This window comes from Caretta caretta, chromosome 7 (genome assembly GCF_965140235.1).
Source record: "Caretta caretta isolate rCarCar2 chromosome 7, rCarCar1.hap1, whole genome shotgun sequence".
Taxonomy (NCBI): domain Eukaryota; kingdom Metazoa; phylum Chordata; order Testudines; family Cheloniidae; genus Caretta; species Caretta caretta.
This window is the reverse complement of record NC_134212.1, coordinates 15,204,192-15,228,503: the sequence shown is the minus strand read 5'-3', so window position 1 is coordinate 15,228,503 and position 24,312 is coordinate 15,204,192. Positions and strand designations below refer to the sequence as shown.

The window sequence follows — 24,312 nt, the reverse complement described above, 5'->3', positions numbered from 1 at the left end:
ACTGAAAAGCAATAAAGCCCCTGGAGTGGATAATACATAAGCAGCACTAATTAAAAGTGATGGAGACACACTCATCCTGGCATATCATAACATTTTTAATGTGATTAGGGAGTCTGTAAGATGGCCCAAGACTTGGATATAGTCCCTGATGGTTCCTATTCATAAAAAGGAAATTACCATACAATCCTATTGACACACCCTAGCAAAATACTGCCGCGCATCACTCGGAAGAGAATTGTGCCTAAGTGCAAAAACAAGCTGGATTTAGACCCTGCCAAAAGGTATAGAGCAAATATTCAGTCTGTATTTGCTGTGTGAGAAAGCACTGGGGAATGATGAGAAAATGGTCCATGGCTTTGTGACTTCTGCTAAGGCGTTTTGACAGCATATGACATAAACCTTTGAGCAATCCTGTGGTTGGCTGGAGTTGGTGAAAATATAATAAGGTTGATACAAAATCTCCAAGGAAGCAGAACTGCTTTGGTTTTTATGGGGCATGAGCAAAGTAGTTGACTAGATGAGCTCCTGAGATCCCTTCCAACCCTGATATTCTAGGATTTGACTTAAGGATAGGTGTCAGGCAGGGCTGCATGCTATTATTAACCCTCTTCAACTGATGTTGAAGAAATCTTTAAAAAGTCACGGATGGAAACCTAAAGGAGGGTGTATCCTTAGTGGAGGAAAAATTAGTCATCAGGGCTTCCCTGATGATATTGATCTGACTGGATTGTGGCAAGAAAAAAAAAGTGCAAAAATAGTTTGAAAAATTAGTGGTAGATGCAGAGACTTTTGGTCTAAGGCTATCCCACAAAAAGACAGTGTTGTTTTAGCCATGCTGGTCCCAGCATATGAGAGAGAAGGTGGGTGAGGTTTTATCTTTTATTGGACCGACTTCTGTTGGTGAAAAACAAGATTTTAAACTACGCAGATTGTTTAGCATAAGTAGTTAACCTTGAATGATCCTGTAGGGCATGAGTTAACTATTTATGGTAAACAATCTGTTCCACCTTGTATTTAAGTGTGATGCTCTGACCTGACCTGACCTGACCTGAAGTGCTCTGTGGAGCTCAAAAGCTTGTCTTTCACCAGCAGAAGTTGATCCAATAAAAGATCTCATCCACCTTGTCTTTTTAAAGACAATGGTGACATCTCAGGCTGACAAAAAGGCAAAGATATTTCTACCTAAATCTCAGAAGGCATTGAGCACTTCAAATACCTGGGTTGTATAACTACAAGGGATGCTAAACATCACTTAAAGATCTGACATAGAATTGGACTTGTGCCTGCTACTCTAGTGACATATTTGGTGAAGCAAAAGGTGTTGCCATGAAGTATAAAATGAAATTGCTGCAGTCTCTTGTCTTCAGTGTCTTGCTATATGCACGCGAGACATGAACACTAAAGAAAGAAGACATTAAGAGCCTTGAACTGAAATGCAATTGCTGAGTGTTAGTTATATGTTGCACACGACTAACGCAGAGGTAATTGCTTGAACTTACAGCCTAACTGGAGTGATACCAGACATCAAGATGAGAGAAAGAAAACTTGATTTTGTGGGACATGTGGGTTGAGAGGAAGATTGCTGAAGCAAGTTTTGCAAGGATTGGTGCCAGGGGCAGAGGCAGTGGTGAGTGTGGTTCAGGTGTAGCTGACTGGATGGGAATGCAGTGTGGCATGCTTCAAGGCTATGTGAAGACCACAAAACATGGAGGAAGATTGCTGGCCAGTAACTTATGTGTTTGCTGTTCATTGTGATGGGACTCTATGGTGCTATACGCTACAGAATTATGTACGTATGTGACTGATTTTCAGTGGGACTTGTGCATGTTAATTAGGTGCTTTTGAAAATCCTGCTCCCACTCATCTCACTCTGAGTGGGAGCAGGAGCTGGAGTCACCTTGGAGGTGAATTCCCTCCCTTCAGAATAAGGTGTAAACCCATCCCCTTCCCCTTTTTATTTTTTGCTAGCTATGGTGTTTCCAACCATAATAGAAAAAAATAAGTTTGGAAAAAAACGAAGAAAATAAAATGAAACAAGAGATTCCTTCTCTAGTGCAAGTGATGAAGGCAACTAATGCCAATTTTAGACTACCTGTTGGAAGTAGCATAATTCTGCAAGGCACTCAAAAGCTGCAAGAAGGAAGTTTGTTATAAATGGCCAAATGGAAGGAGAGATTCCAGGGGGTGATTTTCAGGAATATTACATTTAAATTTCTCATAAGAAAATAATCTATTGTGTGCACAGTCCTAAGAAATCAGAACAAAAAGTATTCAGCTGAAGGCAAAGCCTGCTTAATGTTAGTCCTCTCTTGATTTTCAAAAGTGCATTGTCAAACTTGGAAGGAACTGGCAGATTCATCACTTAAGTCTCCCCCATGAAAACATGGAGACAACATACCTAGAGAACTCTCATTTGAAAATGGATATGCTGGAAGAGAAACCAAGTTAGGAAAACAATAATAGTGAAGACACCACTTGAAATATTCTGTTCAACATAAGTGAGGCCAAGAACTGTCTTTAGTTAGGGCTGAATATGAAACACAGTGAGTGTCTTTTTGCAGGTGGAGAGCATCCTCAACTGAACTTCATTAGGCAGAGGGCAATTGTTAAAATAGATGGAAAGTGGATGGGGAGCCATTCCTGACAGCTGTCAGAAAGCGGAGCTGAGCTATTCTGTACTACCCCCTATCTTAACCACTGGTTGTCAGTGGTAACTAGGATGGGCTAAGCATTTTGCCAGGTTAGGCCAATATTGTGTGACTTTAAAAAAAAAAATAAAAACAACCCCACACCTAGGATTTTTCTCAGTAGCTGCATGCTGTATACAGTAGTTCCCCAGCTATCAGATTTGTCTAAAACGTTTTAATTTTGAAAGCCCTGCAGTATTTATTTACAACTGGTGGTCCCAGGGAAGGGAAAACACAAAAATAGGAGTAGGCCTTGTGGCTAGTCGAATAGTTTTCAGTCTCTTTCACCATACTTCCACCTTCCCCACTCAATGTTTTTAATAAATAAATAAATAAAACCATACAGCTGTCCAATGCTCCTGCCACTCCATAATCACAAAGGGCACTTTGCAGGGTTTTCAAGGGAAGGGGGGGGGGGGAAACTGATCTGCTGCATGATAGGTTTAGGTAGGAATGATTTTATTATGGGAAGCAGAGCTGCTCTGCATGGAAGCATCAGTACTCAGGTGCCTAAAAGCTCATGTTTGTGTATCAATAAGCAATTCCAAAACTGGCCTCTGAGCAGGGCTAGCAAACTGTAGTGCAGGGGAAGCATTCCCATTATTACATTGTACTATATAAGGTACCTTGGAGAGACTTAATTTGGGTTCAATGTACTAGTTTGTGTGTGTGTGTGTGTGTGTCATTTATTGCCCAGTCAGGATGGAATGTGGAAACTGCTCAGATAGTGAATATATTGCCCTATAGTAGTGTCCTGCAGAGTATAAAAGCCCTAATACTAATAAGGGAACAGAGATTGCAATGGTAGGGCCTATATAGGTGTTGGTTATTTTGTGGGAGGAGCAAAAGATCCTGAAATTTAGTTCTGCTACCGGCTGCAAAGATGTCTGAGGTGATAGCACACACAGTAACTGACTGGCCTTGGAAACTATTTAGCTGTGCAAGTGATGTTGTGTGTGTGCGCATTTAAGTCAATAAAAGAGCAGTATATACAAAATGTGTACGAATAGGTTGGTATAATGACAAAGAATTAAAAAAATATTAACTGCTATTGCCAGCTACCAAGCCACAGGTATTAAAAATTTCCCTCCTAAGAGAAAAAAGAAGCCTTTTAATGAAGGGTGCCGTTTATCTTTCATTTGTCCCAGCAAATATAAATTGAAAGGTAAAAACCAAAGCACCTTCACACAGAAAAAGTCACCTGGCACTAATAGGTTTGAGTGTTTGCTGTTAAAGGGTAGACTATTATTGCTAAGAGCTTGAAGAATTTCTGCAACAATAGTTTGTCCTTACAAAAAGTCTCTCTGTATTGCAGCTAAGTCAGTGTATGATTGTGTTAGCAGCTGCATAAATTAAACTTGCCTGGGGGTTAGTCTAACTCATGCAGTCAGTCTTTCAGAAAATTGTCTAAATGCTGCATTAATGAATTGTGGTAACTGATTTATCTTTCCTTTTGTCTGGTACATTCTCAGTATAGCAATCAGTGCTAGAAAACTTGTCCTGGACTGACGAGTACTACATTAATTAAGTTCATTTAGAAGAGACATGTTACATGACACTGCCACATGTGACCAGTGACTTTAAACATCAATTTACTAGGTATAAAATAACTGAATTACTCAATTGTACACTGGAATCTGGGAGATGCACGTTAGCATGGCAAGGAATTTTGCAGAAACAGCTTGCTAAACCTAGATAGGTTTTGTATTATTCAACAGCAACTAGTCATGGCCACTATGCAGTGGCACTGAGATGGCGGGTAACGCTGGGGGATCAAAAGTGGGGTGTGTAACAAGGAAAAGATTGGGTATCTTTAAGGCTCTGATACAAAAGCACAGGACCCAGCTGCCATATGGGCTAAGGCAAACTGAATCTGACTAATTTGAAATTGCAATCAAGAAAGTTTAGCAACTCTGGCAGCAGCATCTTTGTCTGCTTCCACTTTAAATATACAAGACTGCTTCCCAGGAATAGACATTCTGCACCAAAAAATTAAAAATTCTGTGCACAATATTTTAAAATTCTGCAAATTTTATCGGTCAAAATAACACTACATAGTCACACTAGTTAAAATTATTTTGGTAATTTATTTCAAAATATCTATCAACAAGTATGTCTGTAACAATACAAACACAGATAAAAATTCCCCCAGGAGTAGAGTGATCAAGAAACCCCTATGACAACCCACTTCCTATTTCTCTTCCCCCTTCACACACACACACACACACACACACCCTGAACACAGCCCAGCCCAGACATCCACTCCCTTTCTCCCCCAGAGCCGAGGGAGCCAGAGGGAGAAACAACCTGATGCTCTGTCCCAGGCTTGCACAGAGTTTCCTGGCCACAGCCCTCTCCTTCCCTCAGGGCATGCTGGGAACTGCAGCTGTCAGGAACCCTCTAGCTCCCTCTCCCTCCCCATCCCCAGCAGTGCCTTCTCCGTGCGAGCTGGGCTCGGGGGGGGGGGGGGGGGGTCCAGTAGCCCCTAGTGGTGACTAGCAGCACTGCAGCCCATTTCTGTGGGGGAAAAGAAATTCTGCATGCACAATGTTAATTTCTGCAAAATTCTTCATTGCGCAGTGGTGCAGAATTTCCCCAGGAGTAAAAACTTTTGGAATTCACAAGGTGTTTTTTGGTTGGGAGGAGGGATCGCAGCACCATGACACAGTGTGAATAGGTGCTAAGTGGTCATTCCCTAGAAATATTGCAAGATTGTTGCCATGTATCTTTTAAGTGACCTTATCTGCAAATTGTAGGCCTGATTCTCTATTCGTTACTTTTCAATAGTTTAACTCCATTGGCTTCAGCTGACTTTTTTGATTTCCATTGGAGTGAGACTGGAATCAATCCTTGTCTTTTTAAACAACTGTTGCCATTTTTGGAGAAAAGATAATGACATGTTGCTAATTAAGACAACCTTGTTTTGAGTATGCAAAGTCTGCATAGACATCCAAGCAGTGACTTGTTTGTGTAGTTACCAATGGTAGATGCAGAATCACAGGACTTGGGTGCACAGTTTAAAAAAAATCTGAGCCTAAATTTTATACTGCTATAATTAGGCTCCAATCGGAAAGGGATTTCCAAAAGTATGACCTTTACATCTCACAAAAGTCGAAGGGACTCTGAATAGGCAACAATTGGATCAAAGTCTTAAACTATATAAGCAACCAGGATGTTTATGGCTAGTTTATTAAAAGGGCACATTTTCTAAGTATCATGTTAAAATGGAGTCCTGACTACTCAAAAGATTGTCCAAAAATGCCACAAAAGTATTCTTGTTTAAAAAAGCTTAATATAAAAAGGATTATTAAATATTTCAAACAGGACTGGGGAAAAGAACTGTTCATAAGATTTATATGTATAAGTTTAAGAAAATGTCAAGCTTAAAATAAGGGAAGCAACAGTCATAATTTGTTAAGAGCATACTGTAGCTCTTAAATCTGAATGTGAGCTTGCTAATAAAAGCAAAGGAATAAACAAGAGTGTAAAAAGCATGAATTAATAGGATGAAAACTGTAGGAAGCTTAATCCCAAAAGATGTTTAAGGTATAAAAACACCTCTTTCCAAATAATGCCTGCTTTTTAAATTACCGCATTTTATTGTTTTTTCAGACACAGCCCATATGAATAAAATTAATGTTTCATTTTTGTATGTTTGCAGGAAAAGCTTAAGTGTTCATACTTTTCATACTCTAAAGAAGCTGATTTGCTGTAAAAAAACACCTTTAGCAAATTACATCTGTTATTCCAAAAATACTAGATTCTTTATCTCAGCAGAAGAAATGCAAAGATTGCCCTGTTCCTAATATGCATATTAATATTAAATCCAACACCACTTTTGAGTATTTTTTATAGTGGCTGGTTTTTAGCCTTCACATCAGATACAGTACTTTTCATTAAAATCTTGAAGTACATTCACAGGAGACAGATTCTTCTCATTCATACGCTCAGTAGAAGCATAGTGGTAGGTGCTGTGCAGAATTTAGCTACTGTATATTGATGGGCCACCAACTCAAGCATGGAATTGCAACAGTGCCTCTCTGTCGTCTTCCATTTGAAAATATCTGGCAAATTAGCATTAACAAGTCATATTAGAACCATCAAGAATAATAAGTGCTTTCAAACAGTGGGTTGTCAAATTATATGCACTAGTAGTCTGTTTTTTTCAAAAAAGGAAAGAAAACCCCTCCTCAAATACTCCAAAGCCATGTAAACCTGCAAGGCAAAATACATTTGTATAGTAGTGATATTCCTAAGTTTGAAGCCCAATGTCCTGAGTGGCTATGCACCGGTTACATTCATTTTGATCGATGGTAAAGGAAAAGGATAAGCACTGGGAAAATGTGCATTGTGCTTTTGTTGCCCACAGTCCTATTAGTGTTCTGCTTATGGGAGCCTGATCCTGTTCTCACTGAAATCAATCCTCCCGCTGAACTCACTGGCAAAGGATCAAAGCTAAGGTTAATACCCTTATTCCAGGTGATTAGAAGATGAATGGACTAAAATCTCTTGGAAAATTCTCTGCATAAATGAGGTTTTCAAAGAGCCAATAAAATAGTTCTGGTTATTTTGTTCACAATCTCCTGAGAACTCTTTGGAGACATGAAGGGTGAATTCTCCTCTGAGGAGGAGGGATGCAAATGTCAGAGCCCAATGGGCTGCAACACTCCACCTGAATGGGGAGGAAGATAATTTTTTCTGCATTTGGACCACTCTAGTCCAAATTGAGAGAGGTGATGAGCACCTCAAACTCTCATGGTGCAGCTCCACAGCACAGCTTCTGATTTGGCCCTCTGAAGCCCCAATACCAGACTGGAGAGAGTCCTTTAATATGGAAAGAAACGACCATTTACTGCCAGGAATCGAGTATTGCTGTTACACTGTGCAAGACAAAGGGGTGGAGCCCCACCTGCCTGGCTACTGCTTCGCTCCCTAACTTACTGAGTACTGTGCCTCAGGCCCTGCCACTCACCACTCAGTCTGGATCTAACTTCAAAACCCACCCTTTTCCTCTCAATTCAAGTGTCTGCTGGGAACAGAGGAGGCTGTAGTGTACAGCTCTTGGGATGAGCAGGTGAGGCTGTTGTCTTGAGGTCTGGATAGTAAGAATCCGAGGGCAGACATTCCCATGGGAGCTGTAAGTATAAAAATCAAAGGAATGTGGGACTGGAAGGGAGTTTGAGAAGTCAACAAATCCAGCCCCCTGCGCTGTGGCAGGACCAAGCAAACTTAGACCATCCCTGACCGATGTTTGTCCAACCGGTTTTTAAAAACTTCCAGTAATGTGGATTAAAAACCTCCCTTGGAACCCTATTCCAGAGTTTAACTACCTTTATATTTAGGAAGTTTTTCCTAATATCGAACCTAAATCTTGCTTGCTGCAGATAAAGCCCATTACTTCTTGTCCTACAGCTTCAGAGGATCTGCAGAACAACTGATCCCTGTCCTTTTTATAATAGTCTTCAAATATGTTAAGGGCTATCAGGTCCCCCGCAGTCTTGTTTTCTCAAGACTAAACATGTCCAGTTTTTTAAACCTTTCCTTATAGGTCAGGTGTTCATCATTTTTGTTGTTCTCCTCTGAACTCTTTCCAATTTGTCCTCTTCTTTCTTAAAGTGTGGCTTCCAGAATTGTACACAGTACTCTAGCTGCAGCCTCACCAGTGCTGAGTAGAGCAGGATAATTACCTCCCATGTCTTACATACAACCCTACTGTTAATGTGCCCCAGAATGATGATAGCCTTTTTTGCAACTACATCACATTCTTGATTCTCAGTAATTTTGTGATCCACTATAACCCTCAGGTCCTTTTCAGCAGTAGTACCACCTAGCCAGTTATTCCCCATTTTGTAGTTGTGCATTTGATTTTTCCTTCCTAAGTGAAGTATTTAGCATTTATCTTTATTGTATTTCATCTTGTTGAATTCAGATCAATTTGTCAAGGTCATTTTGAATTCTAATCCTGCCCTCCAAACTGCTTGCAACCCTTCCCAGCTGGGTGTCAACTGCAAGTTTTATAAACATACTGTGTACTCCATTACACAAGTCATTAATGAAAATATTGACTAGTACCCGACCCAGGACTGATCCCTGAGGGATGCCACTAGATATGCCCTCCCAGTTTGACATCAAACGATTGATAACTACTCTGAGTACAGTCTTTTACCCACTTTATATTAATTTCATCTAGGCCACAATTCCCTAGCTTGCTTATGAGAATGTTATGTGGGATTGTGTGAAAAGCCTTACTAAAATCAAGATATTATATCTACTGCTTCCCCCAGATCCACTAAGCCAGTAACCCAGTCATCTTGCTTGTATTTTACAATTTCATTACTCCTTATTTAGGGCACAGTCCCTCTTCTAGGGAGTAAATTTCTCCAAGTCTGACATGTTGGAACCTACACTTTGCTCATTAAGAAATGGTCCTGTGTGCTCATGTCAAGACAATGCTGGTATCTAGGTTTAAACAGGTCTTGCCCCTTTCTCTAGCCATTACTACACCTGCAGATCTGCACTAAGGAATATAGCCCAAAGTTGATGCAGCTGATGATGCAGAGCAACATGCTGCAGAAGGATGGAAGTGATTCAGTTTGTGGACTTGGTATACTTTCTATTCATTCAGACTCTTCTGCATGGTTGAAATACCCTGAACAATGTAATCCTCCCCCTTCTGCTTTGTGTATTCATATATCATGTGCAAGGTGGAACCATTAACACTAGACTTGTTCCCTTTACTCAATAACACTTACTTTGCTTGTTGAGTAAAAAAGGAGGCAGGAGCACTGTTTGCAGAGAGCTACTGCTCTGAGTCTTATTGACTGCACAGCTGAGGTCTTGTGTCCCCGCTATGCTGTAGTTACAACGGAGGATGAGATTTCTTTTACTCTGCACTAGCATCTGCAAAGTCCTAACCAGCAAAACTCTTCTGGGTGATAAACTGTCTGATTGCATCCCCCTGGCTTCCGAATTGAATTTTTTTCCTCACTCCAGGTTTTCCATTTTCTTTGTTGATAAGATTCATTGAAGATTGAAAAGAAAGATGGTTAAGGTGCTGAATTGGGACTCTGAACAGTGGAGTTCAAGTTCCAACTTTTCCACAGACTTCCCATGGGGTGTGCAAATCACTTCGTTTTTCCAAGCCTCAGTTTTCCATCCATAAAATGTGGATATAATATTGCCTCATCTGTTATTTTTGTGTATTCTTTCCTGTAAGTGGCTATGTGCAGAGGTCCCAGTCAAGTCAACGAGGCTTTGGGTGGGTGCAGCGCTCTGCTTACATGTTGTTCAGTGGAAGATCAGTTAAGCCAAATCTGCAGATATTCATGGATTATGTTTGCATATTGCACATCACCTATCTGCGCAGGGCTCTAAAGATTAGAGGCTTACACACTTATCTCAGAGAGGCAAGGTCTGCCTCTTAAGGAGTCTGTACAGTTCCTAGCACAGTGCGGCCTAATTTCAGTTGTGGTTTCAAGGTACTACTGTTAGAAAAATATAATTATATTATAGTGGTTGCCACCTTAAAAACGTGATGATGAATAGATCCTAGTGGAGAGGATGACAAGGATAAGAACCATAGTCAGTAGTTTAACTGTGACTCCTGTTCCCTGAGCCAGCAGGGGCTGGTGGTGCTGCAAACTCCCCAACCACTGGCCCCTGCTGGAGGGCAGCAATGATAGGGGGGTGGGGGGACATACCAGGGGAAGGGAAGAAGAGACTTTCTAAAATCACTGAGTTTGACTTGCTCTCATCCATCCCTCCTCACAGTCTACCCAGGCAGGAGATGGGTGAAACTGCTTGACTTATTTTCACTGGAGAGAAGAAAACAAAGCCCACATTTTGCAGAAAGTCACCTAAATTTGGACTTTTGTGACAAGTTATTCTCAACAGTCCCAGCAGAGAAAGCAGCTAGGCACTGTCTTCTACCAAACAGAATATCCCAAAATGACTTTAGGGTCCATTATGCCTCTATGTGTTTATCTATTTCATGCAAGGCTGGTCATGGAGATTTGAATGTAAGATTACTGGGTTTTGAATGGTAGCCTAGACAGCTCATTACCTGAAAGGATGCACAAAGAGGATCAGTGGCCTCCCCCCCCCCCCCCCCCCAAAAAAAAAAAAAGAGAACTAGGGAGCTGGGAGGGAGTGCTGGAAAAGAATGTCATGACCTTGCCTAGTTTATCTGATGAGTGATAGTTTTACTGGTAGAAATAGTAATAAAAATATGGTATATGTGAGAAATGCCTTCAACAACAGAAAAATGTGTGTGCCTTAACTGCACATGCATTTCATTAAGCCAGAGACAAGAGCTTTTCCCTCTCTTTCCCCCTCTGGTTCCCTGCCAGTGTGATTATTTTGCTTCCAACACAGCTCTAGCGGAGGCTTCATTTTGTGACTTATCTGGGTTCCCCATCTGCTTGGGCAGACCCAGTCTGCAGGTGGTTAGTACCACACTGAGTGGTATCCAGGAAATCTTTGCTAGAAAAAGTTGCCAAAAAATAAAAATCAATGAGCCAGTTTCTAAGTGTGAATTTATAAGATTGACATCATAATGGCAATGGCTATAGGAAGCACATAAGCTTTGTGATAATAACAAGCAAACAGTTCATTTACTTTTATAGCCTAGATTCTGTACCAACAAACAAGTAAAAAAGGAGGGACAGAGCCTTGTTGTTGCTGTATTGCACTTTTTGGTAATTTTATTTATTTTTCTTTATAGGGCTGTACTAAAATAATTAATTTCCACAGAGATTAAACATTAAATAAAGTCAAAAGCTTTACTTTTACAGTATATCTCTTTCTGTGCAACTTATGTATTAACATATTGCAGGGGGTTCATCCTGCATTCGTACTGACTTCACTGGCAATTGTGTGAATGCAAGGAATACAGGATCAGGTCCCATATTACATAGTGTTTTGTTATAGATATAGGTTAATAAAACAGTGTATTGAATTGGCTGGTATGGAGGCTTTTGACGGCTCATTCAATAGTGTGAACACACCCAAAAGAAAATAAATAGATGAATCATGGTAGGTGCTTAAAGATCCAATATATAGGCTGTTAACACCAAGCCACAGGATTTGGAACCTAACCAAGTCAAGGTAGCATAGAAGCAATTCCATTAAGCAGCCTCTGATTTGTTTTTGTTGCTAGACTGAATTAAAGTTTAGTTGATATTAGTGAAAATAACTTCTCATCAAGTTAATGGGTACCATAGTTTCACTTCCTATTTTACTAGTAAAAAGAAAAGGAGTACTTGTGGCACCTTAGAGACTAACCAATTTATTTGAGCATGAGCTTTCGTGAGCTACAGCTCACTTATGCAAGGCACTGCATTTAGCCGTATGGAGTGGAAATCTATCAACTGCATGAAGAAACTTGTACAGATACAGACAGACATCATCTTCCTTTCCAAATGCAAACAGATGGACATCGTACCAAAAGGAAGTGAGCTGTAGCTCACGAAAGCTCATGCTCAAATAAATTGGTTAGTCTCTAAGGTGCCACAAGTACTCCTTTTCTTTTTGCGAATACAGACTAACACGGCTGTTCCTCTGAAACCTATTTTACTAGTGTCTTAGGACACTTCTCTTCTGAATAGTTTTCTACATGTAGTTTTCTGCATAAGCTTTTTTTCCCCGGAGAACCTCCTGGTTCTTCTTTCACTGTTGGTAATATAACACTTTAAACTAAACACAGTACCTTACTTAAAAAGAGTGGTGGTTAGGTTTTTTTTTTTTTTTTGGAGATTTCCCATCACTATTTAATTCCACCAATAATTTAACTGGTATCGTGTGTGTGTGGGGGGGGGGGGGGGGGGGCAGGGCGGGGGGAATGGCTGGTAACAAACAGTTGTCATCTAAAAGATTAAAGTCCATCTCAACTGAAAACTGAGAAAACATCAAGCAAATATTTATCATACTGCATCTCTAGTAGCACCCAAAATTTGCAAAGCAATGTGTTTTCCATACCGAAAAGAAAGCATGATCCTTGTTCTGAGTAGTTCATAATCTGAAGACAGACCTACAGAGAGTAGGGGAATTTGTATATCATATTACATAGACGCACTTAAAAAGGACATAGAAACTATTCCCAAATGTTGCTCCTCAGGTTTGTCATTTTCAAGTCAGCAAGTTTCCCATAAATATAATTGCTTATTTAAAATTCTGAGAAATATATAGGATGAGCAATAACTGTTGGAATTGACAGAAATAGCAATTTATACTTTGCAGTAAAGATTTTAAACTGTTGATGCTTTTTTTAAATTAAACTCAGAACGTAAAGACTTCACCTAATTGATACGATTTATCCAGACATTGAAATGTTTTGTATATAAATGTATTTGTCCACTAATTTATAAAGACCGTTTGTCTGAGTGCACAAGGTATCTTGTACTGTAATGAAGTTGTTTTAAGATGTTACGTCATCATTTCTTGGCAAACATTTTTTTTTTTGGTTCTTGAAAACAGTTCACTTAGCAGCTTTGTTTACCCACAGGGGAAATCAGGATCTACAACTACCTTCTGCAATTCATAGCAATATCTAGGATTAGAAGGATGGCCAGTTTTTTAAATGTCAATACTTAATCAGTTTCTAATTAGTGATCATCTGTAATTTAAATTTGATGAAGCGCCTATCAGAATAAATGATCTTCATACTAATATATGCATTAGCAAGGTGTGCATTTACTAGGTATTTTTGGTGTTGCTTAATAAAGTGATCCATAAAAAAACTCACAGAAAATATAGGAATTATTGTATCTGTGATAGACTACACGTATTGTCAACGACATTTGACAGCTTTGATGTATACTTTCTATAATAAAAAAATCTAAAATCCTGCATTCTGGACAACCACAACTATTCTATCTGCAAATACAAAACAAAAGTTACAAAAAATACCGATTTATAAGCGTTCTGCTTCCTGTTTAACAAAGTGCTTTTATGCTAGTTTAATTTCTTAGGCCCTGATCCTGCAGTGTGTTGCTGAGAAGTGAATCTGTGAACCTTCTTGGAAACCTAGTGCAGGAGTTAAACTGAATCAGAGCTTTGGGATCCAATCCAGTTCCCTCTGAAATCAATGGGAGTCTTTTCACGGTCTTCCCTGGGTGCTGGATTAGGACCTTAAGCCTATAAGTAGGAAGACTTTATAGGGCAAATTCTGCTTTGCCGAATACCCTATGAAACTCCACTGACCTCAGTGGGGTTTCTTGAAGTGAAAGTCAGTGGCGAATTGCACCTCATGTCAACTTTTCATGAAAGCAAACCAAACTGCAAAGATTGCATCAGAACTTGCTTAATGATTTTGAAGTTCAGCTGACTGTAAGACCATTGCTTGAATGCAAGGAACATAAGCTGAGCAGATCTCCAGTATGGTGGAGAAACCATGTAAACATTTTATTTAGATTAAGCAAAACCATTTTCCCCCATTAATTGTTTTAAAACTTATCTTACAAAGTGGGATTAGTGGCCCCATTTGAAGTATTGCAGTCAGAGGGACAGATCTGTTATACAGATGGAGATCCAAGCTAACATCGACATCTTCTGGTGGGATAACATAGGCCATATCTTAGAGTGCCTATGGTGGCGGTGTGAGCAGTTTCCCAATTTGATTATTAGGGGGATGGGTGGGGGGAAGCTCTTTCACCATCAGACTCTTGCAGGGACCAAATGTATCTGCGTCAACTTTGCATCAGACATGCCAAACCCACAGGAAAAAAAAAAGGCAGAAATTGGGCTTGTTTTTGGCTTAATTGGCTTGAGAGTTGCTTGTTGGCTAGTAGCAGCTTCTTTTTTTTGATTGGCTCCTGGAAAGCAGGGGCAAGGGGGAGCGGAGAGAGTCAGGGGTGCACAGCAGGCCCATCACAGTCCCAGACTGCACACTGTGGCAGGGACCTAGTCAGAGTGCTGGGGTTCTTAGGGATTGGCTTGAAATGGGATTAGCTTGATTTCTGGTTTACAGTGAAAGTCAGGGTGCTTATTTACCACATGAAAGTTGACATCTGTGCTTTGCATTTGTCATAGCAAAAACCCATGAACATGAGCAGTGTGGGGAAAGGGAACATACACAGTTTCTAGGAAACCCAGAAACTGTGTATCTGGGACAGAATTGGTGATACGTGCATAAAACTGCTCTGCATTGGTCTATCAAGATGTCCAACCGCTACAACAATACTCTTGGTTAACCCTATAAAATACCATGGAAATACTGAACATCAAGAGAACCAGACATGTGGAAATATGCATGAGACACAGCTATTTAAAAAGTCACTTGAGCCAAATTCAGCCCTGGTGAAACTCCAGCATCTTTACTCTTTGAATTGAATAGAGCTTCCTCAGGGATGAATTTGGCCGACTTAGCTCATATTCTTGAATATGCAGCATAAAGGTAGGGAGAGTCCAGCTTCGGAGTCAGTCATATTTCGATCTCTGAAAACTATATACTTAGTTCTAAACTTCCTGCTATAATACACAGATAAATATTAGCTTATGGCACTTCTTAAACAGTCATGTAACAATCCACGAAACAAGTAATGTGGAAGAGATTACTAATCACAAGAAACCCTATTCTGTTAAACTACACAAGCACAACTTCCAGTTGAAGCCTTTTGGAAGTTGCAGCCATGTAATGAACACAATTTGGACCAGCACTTTTGGAAGTGAAAGTTTTAGGTTATTCTGATTTTTTTTTTTTTTTACATATAATCAACAAATTATGCTTAGAAAAGCCCCTATTTTGTCACTTTCATGCACTTTCAGTTCCAGTACAGCAACTGACTTGGGATCTCCTGCTTCCCTGTAGAAACAGCAATTTCTCTCCAGGTCTCTAATCAAAGGTGACAGCCATATAAATTGATGTATTCACAGGAGTTTATTAAATTAAATATCTGGAAATGAGATGCTAACAATTCCTAAATAAAACCCGTGAGTCTTTTTTCCCTTTGGTATTAAACTTTGTGAGGCAGCAGAGAAAGTATCAAACTATGCTATCATAAAAAGAATGATGGCTGGCATTTTAGAAAAGTGAGTTATGTATCAAGGTTATTGTACAAAATAAAGGCAAGAATATCTCTATGGCACTTTCATAACTCCTATACAGTTTGAAGCCATTACATCTCAAAACAATGTCCTGCTAAACATTTAAGACCAGTATTTAAAGGAAAGGCAAAGTAATTTTAAACTTTATATCTACCTTCTAGATCAAGTATATTTTGCCTGTCTTAAAACTGTGTGCTCTAAATAAAGTTTGGTCTCTGTTCTCTTGCCACTTAAGTCAATAGCAAGATCTAGACCAAAGGTCTGGTGTGCATCATCAAAAGAAAACTGCACCACCGAATTTGGACAAATGAAATTTTCCACTGAGAACTTGCAAATTACAAGTTAAAGTTTCCCAAGGTATATTGAGCATTTTATAGTAGGATTTTCAAGAGCATTTGACATAACTCTGCTCCTACTAACGTCAATGAACGCCTATTGACTCCAATAGGAGCAAAGTTAGGTCAACAGTGACCGGTTCTGAAAATCTCACCCAGTGTATTGAGAGAAGCCATCGAACTTCACAAAAGGCCAATGTAAACATATTTGTAGTAAAGTGATTGTTTTTAAAAAGCAATGAATAAGAAAATGTAGTTTAATTTTTTTTTGTTTAGGTATAGCTTAAGAAAAGGTATGCTCCATTATTGACTGCCTGCTTTCAATATATTAAAAGATAACAGCTCAGTCAGTTATAACCACAAAGAATACAAGACAAAGTTAGTGTCTTTCAAAATCAGATGTTCATTGGTCTATTTTGCATTAAAAATTAGTCTCTTAATTCTCTTATTAGCTTTTCAGAATAGGAGACCAATCTTTTGGGAAGCACAACACTTATTAGTATTGTGATATGACAATATTGGTTTAATGTAGATTAGGGGTTTTGTTTTTTTACTGCCATGCGTTTTCCCCCTATTTTGTTGTAATTTTCTAGGTGTTGAGACTATAGGCTTGTTTACATTTGAAATGCTACAGCAGGTTCTCCCCTTGGCACAGGCAATCCACTTCTATGAGAGGCAGTAGCTTGTTTGATGCAACTTCTGTTGACCTCGCACTGTCTATACGGAAGTCAGCTTAACTATTTCATTCATAGGTGTGGATTTTTCACAGCCTTAAGCAATGTAACTAGGTCACCCTAACTTTTTAGTGTAGGCCAGGCCTAAGCCACTTGTAGGAACACTTTTCTTAGCTACAACTCCTGTGTTTACTTTTTCCTAAAGGCATATTTATTTAGGAGATTTATTCTGTGTCAAGTACAAAAGATCTAATGGTGGAATTTCCTTCAATAAGTGTTTTTCTGCCTCTTTTCTTTATAAATCAAAGCAAACACTAATATTTTGTTAACACAGAGTGTACATCTATGCAGAGAAATATGAACAAAACATTAAAAACCCAAAGTGTGACAGACAAGGTCTGCAAGATATATTATGGTATAGAAACAAGCTCAATATTCTTTACAGATGCCATGGTATTTAATGGCCTCATTCTGCTAATTGCTTGGCACCTTCTTTGTGACACTCACTCAGCACCTTGCAGAATGAGGCTTTTAATTAGGTGAAGATGCACAATTAGCATTTGAAATACAAGACTGCTGTGAATTAATATTATGGAAACAGATAAAAAGGGAAAATGAATTACATGCTTCCAGAAACTTTACATAGATTTTCTTCAGTTCTATGCCTACAAAATGTCTGCCAGAAAACAAAACAAAAAAGCCAACCTTTAGCTTGGAAGAATGAAGTATCACACATGTATTGTTCATGTAACTATGGTAACCTACAAGTGCCACCAGTGTTTCTATTTCATACACAAATGAGGGGACAGCTGTGGAGACCACATGTCTGCCAATAGAATAATATATGTGAACTGGGATAGCTTGGGTCAGAAAATTATAACTCACTTATATTAATCAGGGCTTCAAAGAACAGACAGCTCTTTAGTTATAATATACACATCATAATAAAAGTCAGAGTAAGAATAGTTTTTAATTCTTGAAGGATGATTGTTCAGTAAATATTTCCAATTTTTTTGCAATTTGCTTGATACTGTATTTGTTTGAATAATACTGTAAAATGCAATGTTTTCTTGTAAATATCACTTGATTTCAACCCTGCCCCCCTTTGGTTTAATCTCTTCCTGATGCCCTAGTCCAATCCTGTAGTCCTTACCTAGTTGGCACCCAATCCAAATCCCACTGAGGTCAAAGGAAGTATTTTTCCATTGACTTTAATGAGCTTTGTATTAGGTCCATAACGGCGAGTTTTGCCTGAGTAAGTACCCCATGGAATGCTGAAATATTGTGGTTGACATCTGTAATGATATTGATGAATAAAATCTTAGGGGGGCGGAGCTTGTTTTACTTGTTAATATCATGCAAATAAACTAGAGGCCCAGAAGTAACCTTTGGTACATCAGAAACAATCTTACCATGACCTTTGTTACAAAGGTCGCCATGTGCAACAGTGGACATTTTAAAATAGAATTAAAATCTGTTTAAATAAGTTTGGAGGTGGCATCATCCTTGATAGTCACAAAAATTAACAGCAAAGTCATAGCAATAAAAATATTTTAATAAATTATGCAAGCTGTAGTTTTAAATGTTGTACCTGAGTTATGATTCATGCAAGGTGTTTTACTAGTTTCCCCTAAAAGTCAAGCGCTTCCAAATGTTGCCTTCATTGACAGGTGCAGTATGCTGCTATAATGATGTACTGAGAAAGCATAACACAAGAAATATAATTAAGGAGAAGTTTTCCTTGGTCTCCAAAGTGCCCTGATATTGCATCAAATGAAAACAACGAGGTTAGTCCATTACTTTAGTGAATGCTGCTTTGAGTGCAGGAAAACAGAACATGTGCCCTTGAAATAATTCTGCTAGCAATTGCTTGCATGTATAACCTCTGATAATTAAATATTAATCAAAGCTCTGTTCTTGAGTTAAATGCTTGTACTGTATCCATGAGCTGGAATAAGATGCCCAGACTAAACACTTTTTTTAAAAACAGATCTTGCTACCAAAGATCTTGCTAAATATCTCAAAAGCAATCATCTGAATTAAAAAACAAACAAACAAAAAAACCAGAAATCTGTCTGCTTTCCATGTGAACTTGCTACCTTATTGCAGAAAGTCTTCCACAATTCATGTTTCCTAATTTTTTAGATTGATTAAAGTAGATCACTGTATATGCCATGGAATGTGCAACATAGCTATTTCCCTTTCTAAACAATATAATCTCAGTGATTGGTACAAGCAGTCTTTTAGTTTCATCACTAACTTATCCTTTTGAAGTTCAATAAAGTTATTAGGATATGTACATTTTATAAGGATGGTATAAAGGTCTATTCAGATAAATTTTGAACTGTGAAAGCAAATACTTTTGTTAAATGGCAATTCCATGATATTTTCAGCTCTTGGAAAAAAAATCTCAAGCTTCAGAATGTAAACTGAACACCCACAGTAGGGGATGAGGAAGGAATCTCTTCCTTTCAGGGTATGGTACTATATATGCATGCAGCATTATGGAAGGAAAGGGGCGTCAACTTCTTCTGGAGCATCAGATATTTACCACTACCAAAAGCAATATACCAGATTACATAGGCCAATAGTCTCATCAGGTATAACAAATCCTATTTCATTATCTGGAATGCTTCCCCCCCATGAATTCATTTGTTTTTCTCTGTCCAAATTTATCTTTCTTAAATTTTTTTAATTCCAATTTATAGGACTTGAAGAAAAATATTTTATTTAAATAAAACACTTAAGATAACAATGAGATCTCATCTGATGTAAGGCTTTGGTCATTTTAAATGTCTCCAGGATTATTTCATGTGCACCTAAATTACTTACTTTACAATAAAAGGTTTATAGTCTCATTTAGAAATGTTCATAAGGAAAAAGGACAAACATTCACAGAAGAGCTTTAATACTAGGATTTGTGACTTGGCAAATACTGTGCAGCTTTAAGGCGAAAATGATAACTGCTTGGTTGGGTGATCTGTCTATCGTCTTTCAACTATAACATTTTTTTATTTAAGTTTGATTTTACATTTTTCCCTATTGCCTAGTGGGAAAAAATGCATTGAACCAGCACTAAATAACTTAAGGAAACATCTAAAATAGCAGACTAACATGTGTTGTATTCCTCCTCATAACATCCAACACTCTAATACAATGCATGGCGCTCTCTCTCTCTAGATGCCTCCTTCCATGAGGTTTTAGAAGGCAGGGGTTAACCCCTTTCAGTGAATGGGCCCTTTTACTCTTGAGAGCAGCCTGAGACTCCAACAAAAGGAGAGGCAACTGGTTCTTGGCATGTTAGTAGGTATATTCACCCAGACTCACGTGCAGCTCATGCTGCAAGCCCTTTGTCCGACTGGGCTTCACAATGTTGGGAGGTGAACAGTGCACAGGGTGCTGTCTATCAAGCTAACACTGGAGAAGACAAGTCCTTGGTTGTGGCCATTTGAATCAGGTTATTGATTTTCAGCATCCTGCATTGTTACATTAAGCCACAATGATGTGGAATGGGAATGATTGTGATACTTTTATATTTTAAACCTTAGCCTTGCATATAAAAAAAAATTAGGGCAGATTCTCAGCTGGTGCAAATCTGCATACACTATTGGATTCAATTTACACCAGTTCAGGATCTGGCCCTAAATTATTTGAGCCCAGTGAGATTTAGTGCATTTTCTTCTGCTGAGTTTGTGATGTGTAATATTAGAAAGTTGTACAAATGGGCAAAATTGTGTCACTTGAAGCATTTTTAAAAATATAATGGTACAGAAAAAAATCTATATGTAGGAGTAAACAGCTACTGCTGAAATTGCAAATCATACTCTCCTCCCTACCTCTACCATCCATCTCATCCACACACACTTTTAAATATTACCAAAACAAGTGAATACAGGTATGGAGCAGTCATAACTACAATATTTCATTGCAAACAACAATCAAAGAATTTGGCTTTCAGATAAAAGTGACAGCCATTCATACAATTCCCAAACAGAAAAACTTACACTGAGCCTTTATTCCATTTTCTGAAGGTCTATTGTTAAACTGAAGACTCCTTGTCTTTTCAAATTCCTTCATGTGAATGGAAGAGGCAAGACATCTGCCAGGATACACTCACATTTGCATGCAAATCAGAGATTTGGAGACACACACACATGCCCCTGCTAGACAATCAGCACCAGTTTCACTCTATACATAAAGTGATCAAACTTCATTCCTCTACTTTTTCCATACATGACTTGCTGTCAGTTTTATTTCAGTAGTTTACCAGTGAGATAAATGCACTAGACAAGTACATGACATAGGAGGAGGAAACTAGGAAAAGTGATTAAATAAAACAAAAGCAAAACTGAAGTAGCCTAGAGGAAAGCAAAGTGCCTTAAAAATGATTTGGGGGGACACCAAAAGCCTATCTGAATGGCAGGCAACATTCCTTAAAAACCATCTTATCCATTTTCTTGTTTACCCTTGTGGGTTTGAAATTTACAAACAGACCCCCCCCCCCCAACCCTGGATTATCCTAATGCTCTATGAAATCACTATTCATGCAGTAATCTTACTACCCTTTATAACTTTCTTGGTGGTGAGAAACTATACCTTGGCCATGTACAGGGCACACTTGGCAGCAGCCAGCTTTTCACTGGAGGGCTCTAGCTTCTATAAAGGACAGGAACCTCGAGGCTGAATCCCTAACTAGAAAAGCCGGCTGACTGGAATTTCCTTGGAGGACAGGGAACCCCTTGCTCCTGCTGTCACCATCCTCCCTCGCCCCCTACCCCACATCCCTCCCAACACAAAGGACACTGCCTGGCAAACTTTCCTCACTTTGTCTGCCTGGCACAGAGTTGGTAGCAGCAGAAACTCCCTGCTGGTCCCCTAGCAGGATGGAGCGAAGTGGAGATCGCTTGGAACCACCACACCTATTAGCACGTGTGGAGATCATAACCTGTGTGTGTGTGTAAGGGCGGGGGGGGGACGTTTATTATAGTCCCATTATGAATCTTAACCCTTAGCCGGCTGCGTCAGCCTGGGCTGAGGCTCCCCTCCGCCGGGAGGCTGCTTTAAAGTAGCCTCAAGGTTTTCAGGGCGATTTTGCTCGACCTTTAAGAGACAAAGGCGGGTCCTGCGATTGTCCCCGGGGTGGCCCCTTAACCCCCGCAGTTCAGCACTGGCAGCCCCCACTGCTGGACGCCTGCCCTCCCCTCCTTCCCTCCCTCCCCCCTGCAGCTCCAAGTGCGTCTGCCCTCCCCAGCCAAGGAGGAAACACTTACCCAGCGGGTGCGAGGCGGCGGATGCTAAGCCCCGACTCCTGCCCCTGGCCGCACGCTGGGACGCGGAAGGACGGGAGCAGGCTGGCTGCCCATCCACCAGCTGCTGCCCCTGGGCAGAAGATGCCCCCGTTCACGGAAAGGGGTCGGGGGGACGTGGCTGGGATTGTTTTTGGGTCAGGGTCCAGCCCCCTCCCCCCCACCGGGGGGTGGGGAAAAGCGCGATACAATTTGTAGAAGAAAAAAACTCAAAGTCTCGGCCAAGCCCTAAGCGCTGCTGGCTGCGGTGTCCGCTCCACACCCCGCTGCTCAGCCAGCCAGTCCCTCGGTCGTCGTCGTCTTCCTCCTCCTCCTCCTCCTCCTCTCCTCTGCCGCCTTCCCTCCTCCTCCTCCTCCGCTGGGCTTTGTGCTGCCTGCAGCCAGCGTGCACCTGGTGTAAGCAAAGCAGGTCAGCTGATGGGCCGGCTCCTGATTGGCTGCCCCCCCTTTCCACCCCCCCCACCCACCCCTCCCTCGGAGACCCAAGCCGGGCACCATCTGTAGGGGCTGGGAACAAAGGCGGGGAGCGTGCGCGGCTGGGCCGTGGGGCCCGCCAGGCAGGGCGCTCCCCGCTGCTGCTGTGGGAACCAGGGGGCTGTGGCAGCCTCTCCCCCCTTCCCCCCCCGGCTTGTGTTGTCGTTGGGGCACTGCTGCTCTGTGGTGCAGGAGGACAATGCGAGCCGGTGCATGGGCAGCACAGAGGGCTGGCGCTGCGCAGCGGTACGCTTAGCGGGGGAGGGGGGTCACATTTTTGCAAAGGAGAAATCCTGTGGGGAGCTCGGGGTGCGGTGCATTGGGTGTTGTCGCGGGGGGCCCAGGGCATGGCTGCAAAGCAGAGTCATCTCCCTAAGGAGGCGGGCTGCTGCTGCTGAGCTGGCATCTGGGCAAAGGCCCCAGGATTCAGGGCTCCCCAACGCTTTGGTGTCTGAAGAGGGCTGTGTTTGTCCCCCTCTCCCCCACGGTCACACTCAGGCCAGGAGCGGGCCCGTGTCTCTCTTGGTCCCTAGGGGTGGCTTTGGCTCTTGCTCTTGGGAACGTTTCTGTACCTCCGAGCCTCCTCAAGCTCTCTCCTCTTTGTCCCATGAAAGCCCTGAGCGCTTTGCTGAGCGGTGGGGTTTGGCCAGGATAAGGGGGGGGGGGGGGATGCAAAGGCGGGGCCAGTCAAGTTTCAGACAAAGAAGGCGAGTGTTTGTCTCTCCCTGGGTTTGTTAATGATGTTGGGTCTGTGTAGCACCCTTGTACCAGGGATCAGATTGGGAAAACATAAGTACCAAGTTCTTCCCACCACCCAAGTGCTGCCCATGCATGAAGTTAAAAGTCAGATGCCACTCCTAGTTTACAGGTTTCAGAGTAGCAGCCCTGTTAGTCTGTATCAGCAAAAAAAAACAAACAAACAAGGAGTCCTTGTGTCACCTTAGAGACTTACAAATTTATTTGGGCATAAGCTTTTGTGGGCTAGAACCCACTTCATCAGATGTATGAAGTAAAAGATACAGGAGCAGTTTAGAGTGAGCAGTTTTCATAATATGGGATGCCTCTGCTTTCTTGTTTGGATCAGTCAAATAGCTACCAGTGCTGATATTTAAATTGTCATTAGGCTTTGGTGCTAACATCCCTGGGCATTCATTGAGCCAATTCAAATCTCTCTTCAAGCGGTTGGGAGTTTGTGTCTCTGCCAGAGATCACAGAATTGGTTCACATGCTGAAGGCTGTCTTTGCAGTGCTAAGGTCTAGAGACTTCCTAATTCTTTAAAAATGAGAGCCTAGATTCTAAAGCACAAGCTACATCTACCAGAGGAACTAGCTCACAGGGCACCCATGACCTAGCACCATTTGACTCTTGCCTTTCATCTAGATTGAATACAAAACGATTTATATAATAAACAATATATGGAGGAGAGTAATGCTAATGCTGAGATGTGATGTGTTCTCAAGTACAATGGTGGCCACTGAAAAATTCAATCTTTGCCAATCAGAACTATATTTATTTCCCATTCTAAGTATAGGGGCAAATGCTTATATGACTCAAGACACCACTGTGCAGTAACTGTTGGCCAACATGCTGCTTTTTAAGTAGCAACTGTTGTACTGCAAAAACTCATTGTATGTTGAAGCCATAAATGGAGGGCATTCCTAATTGAGGCACAAAGAACATTTACAGGTTAGGGAAGTTCTCTTACAGGAAAGTGAGACAACATCACTCACTGATGTTATGTCCATGTATCGTTAATGACTGCTTAAAAAGGAGCTTGGTGAATTAGCTAGGATT

At 40.7% G+C, this 24,312-nt stretch overlaps 1 protein-coding gene across 2 annotated transcripts in view; it reads right to left on the bottom strand.

Annotated features, from left to right (window-relative positions):
* LRRN1 (leucine rich repeat neuronal 1) overlaps positions 1 to 22,417 on the bottom strand; it is a 38,309-nt gene extending 15,892 nt beyond the window's left edge. Inside the window, exons 1-2 of one of the 2 annotated variants that reach the window (XM_048859279.2) lie at positions 22,008 to 22,417; positions 18,329 to 18,433 (exon numbers count right to left, since the gene is read on the bottom strand). The gene's annotated coding sequence lies outside the window, so the exon portion shown is untranslated. The remainder of the gene's footprint in view (positions 1 to 18,328; positions 18,434 to 22,007) is intronic. The other variant, XM_048859278.2, reaches the window with a different exon arrangement.
* Positions 22,418 to 24,312: the final 1,895 nt, after the last annotated feature.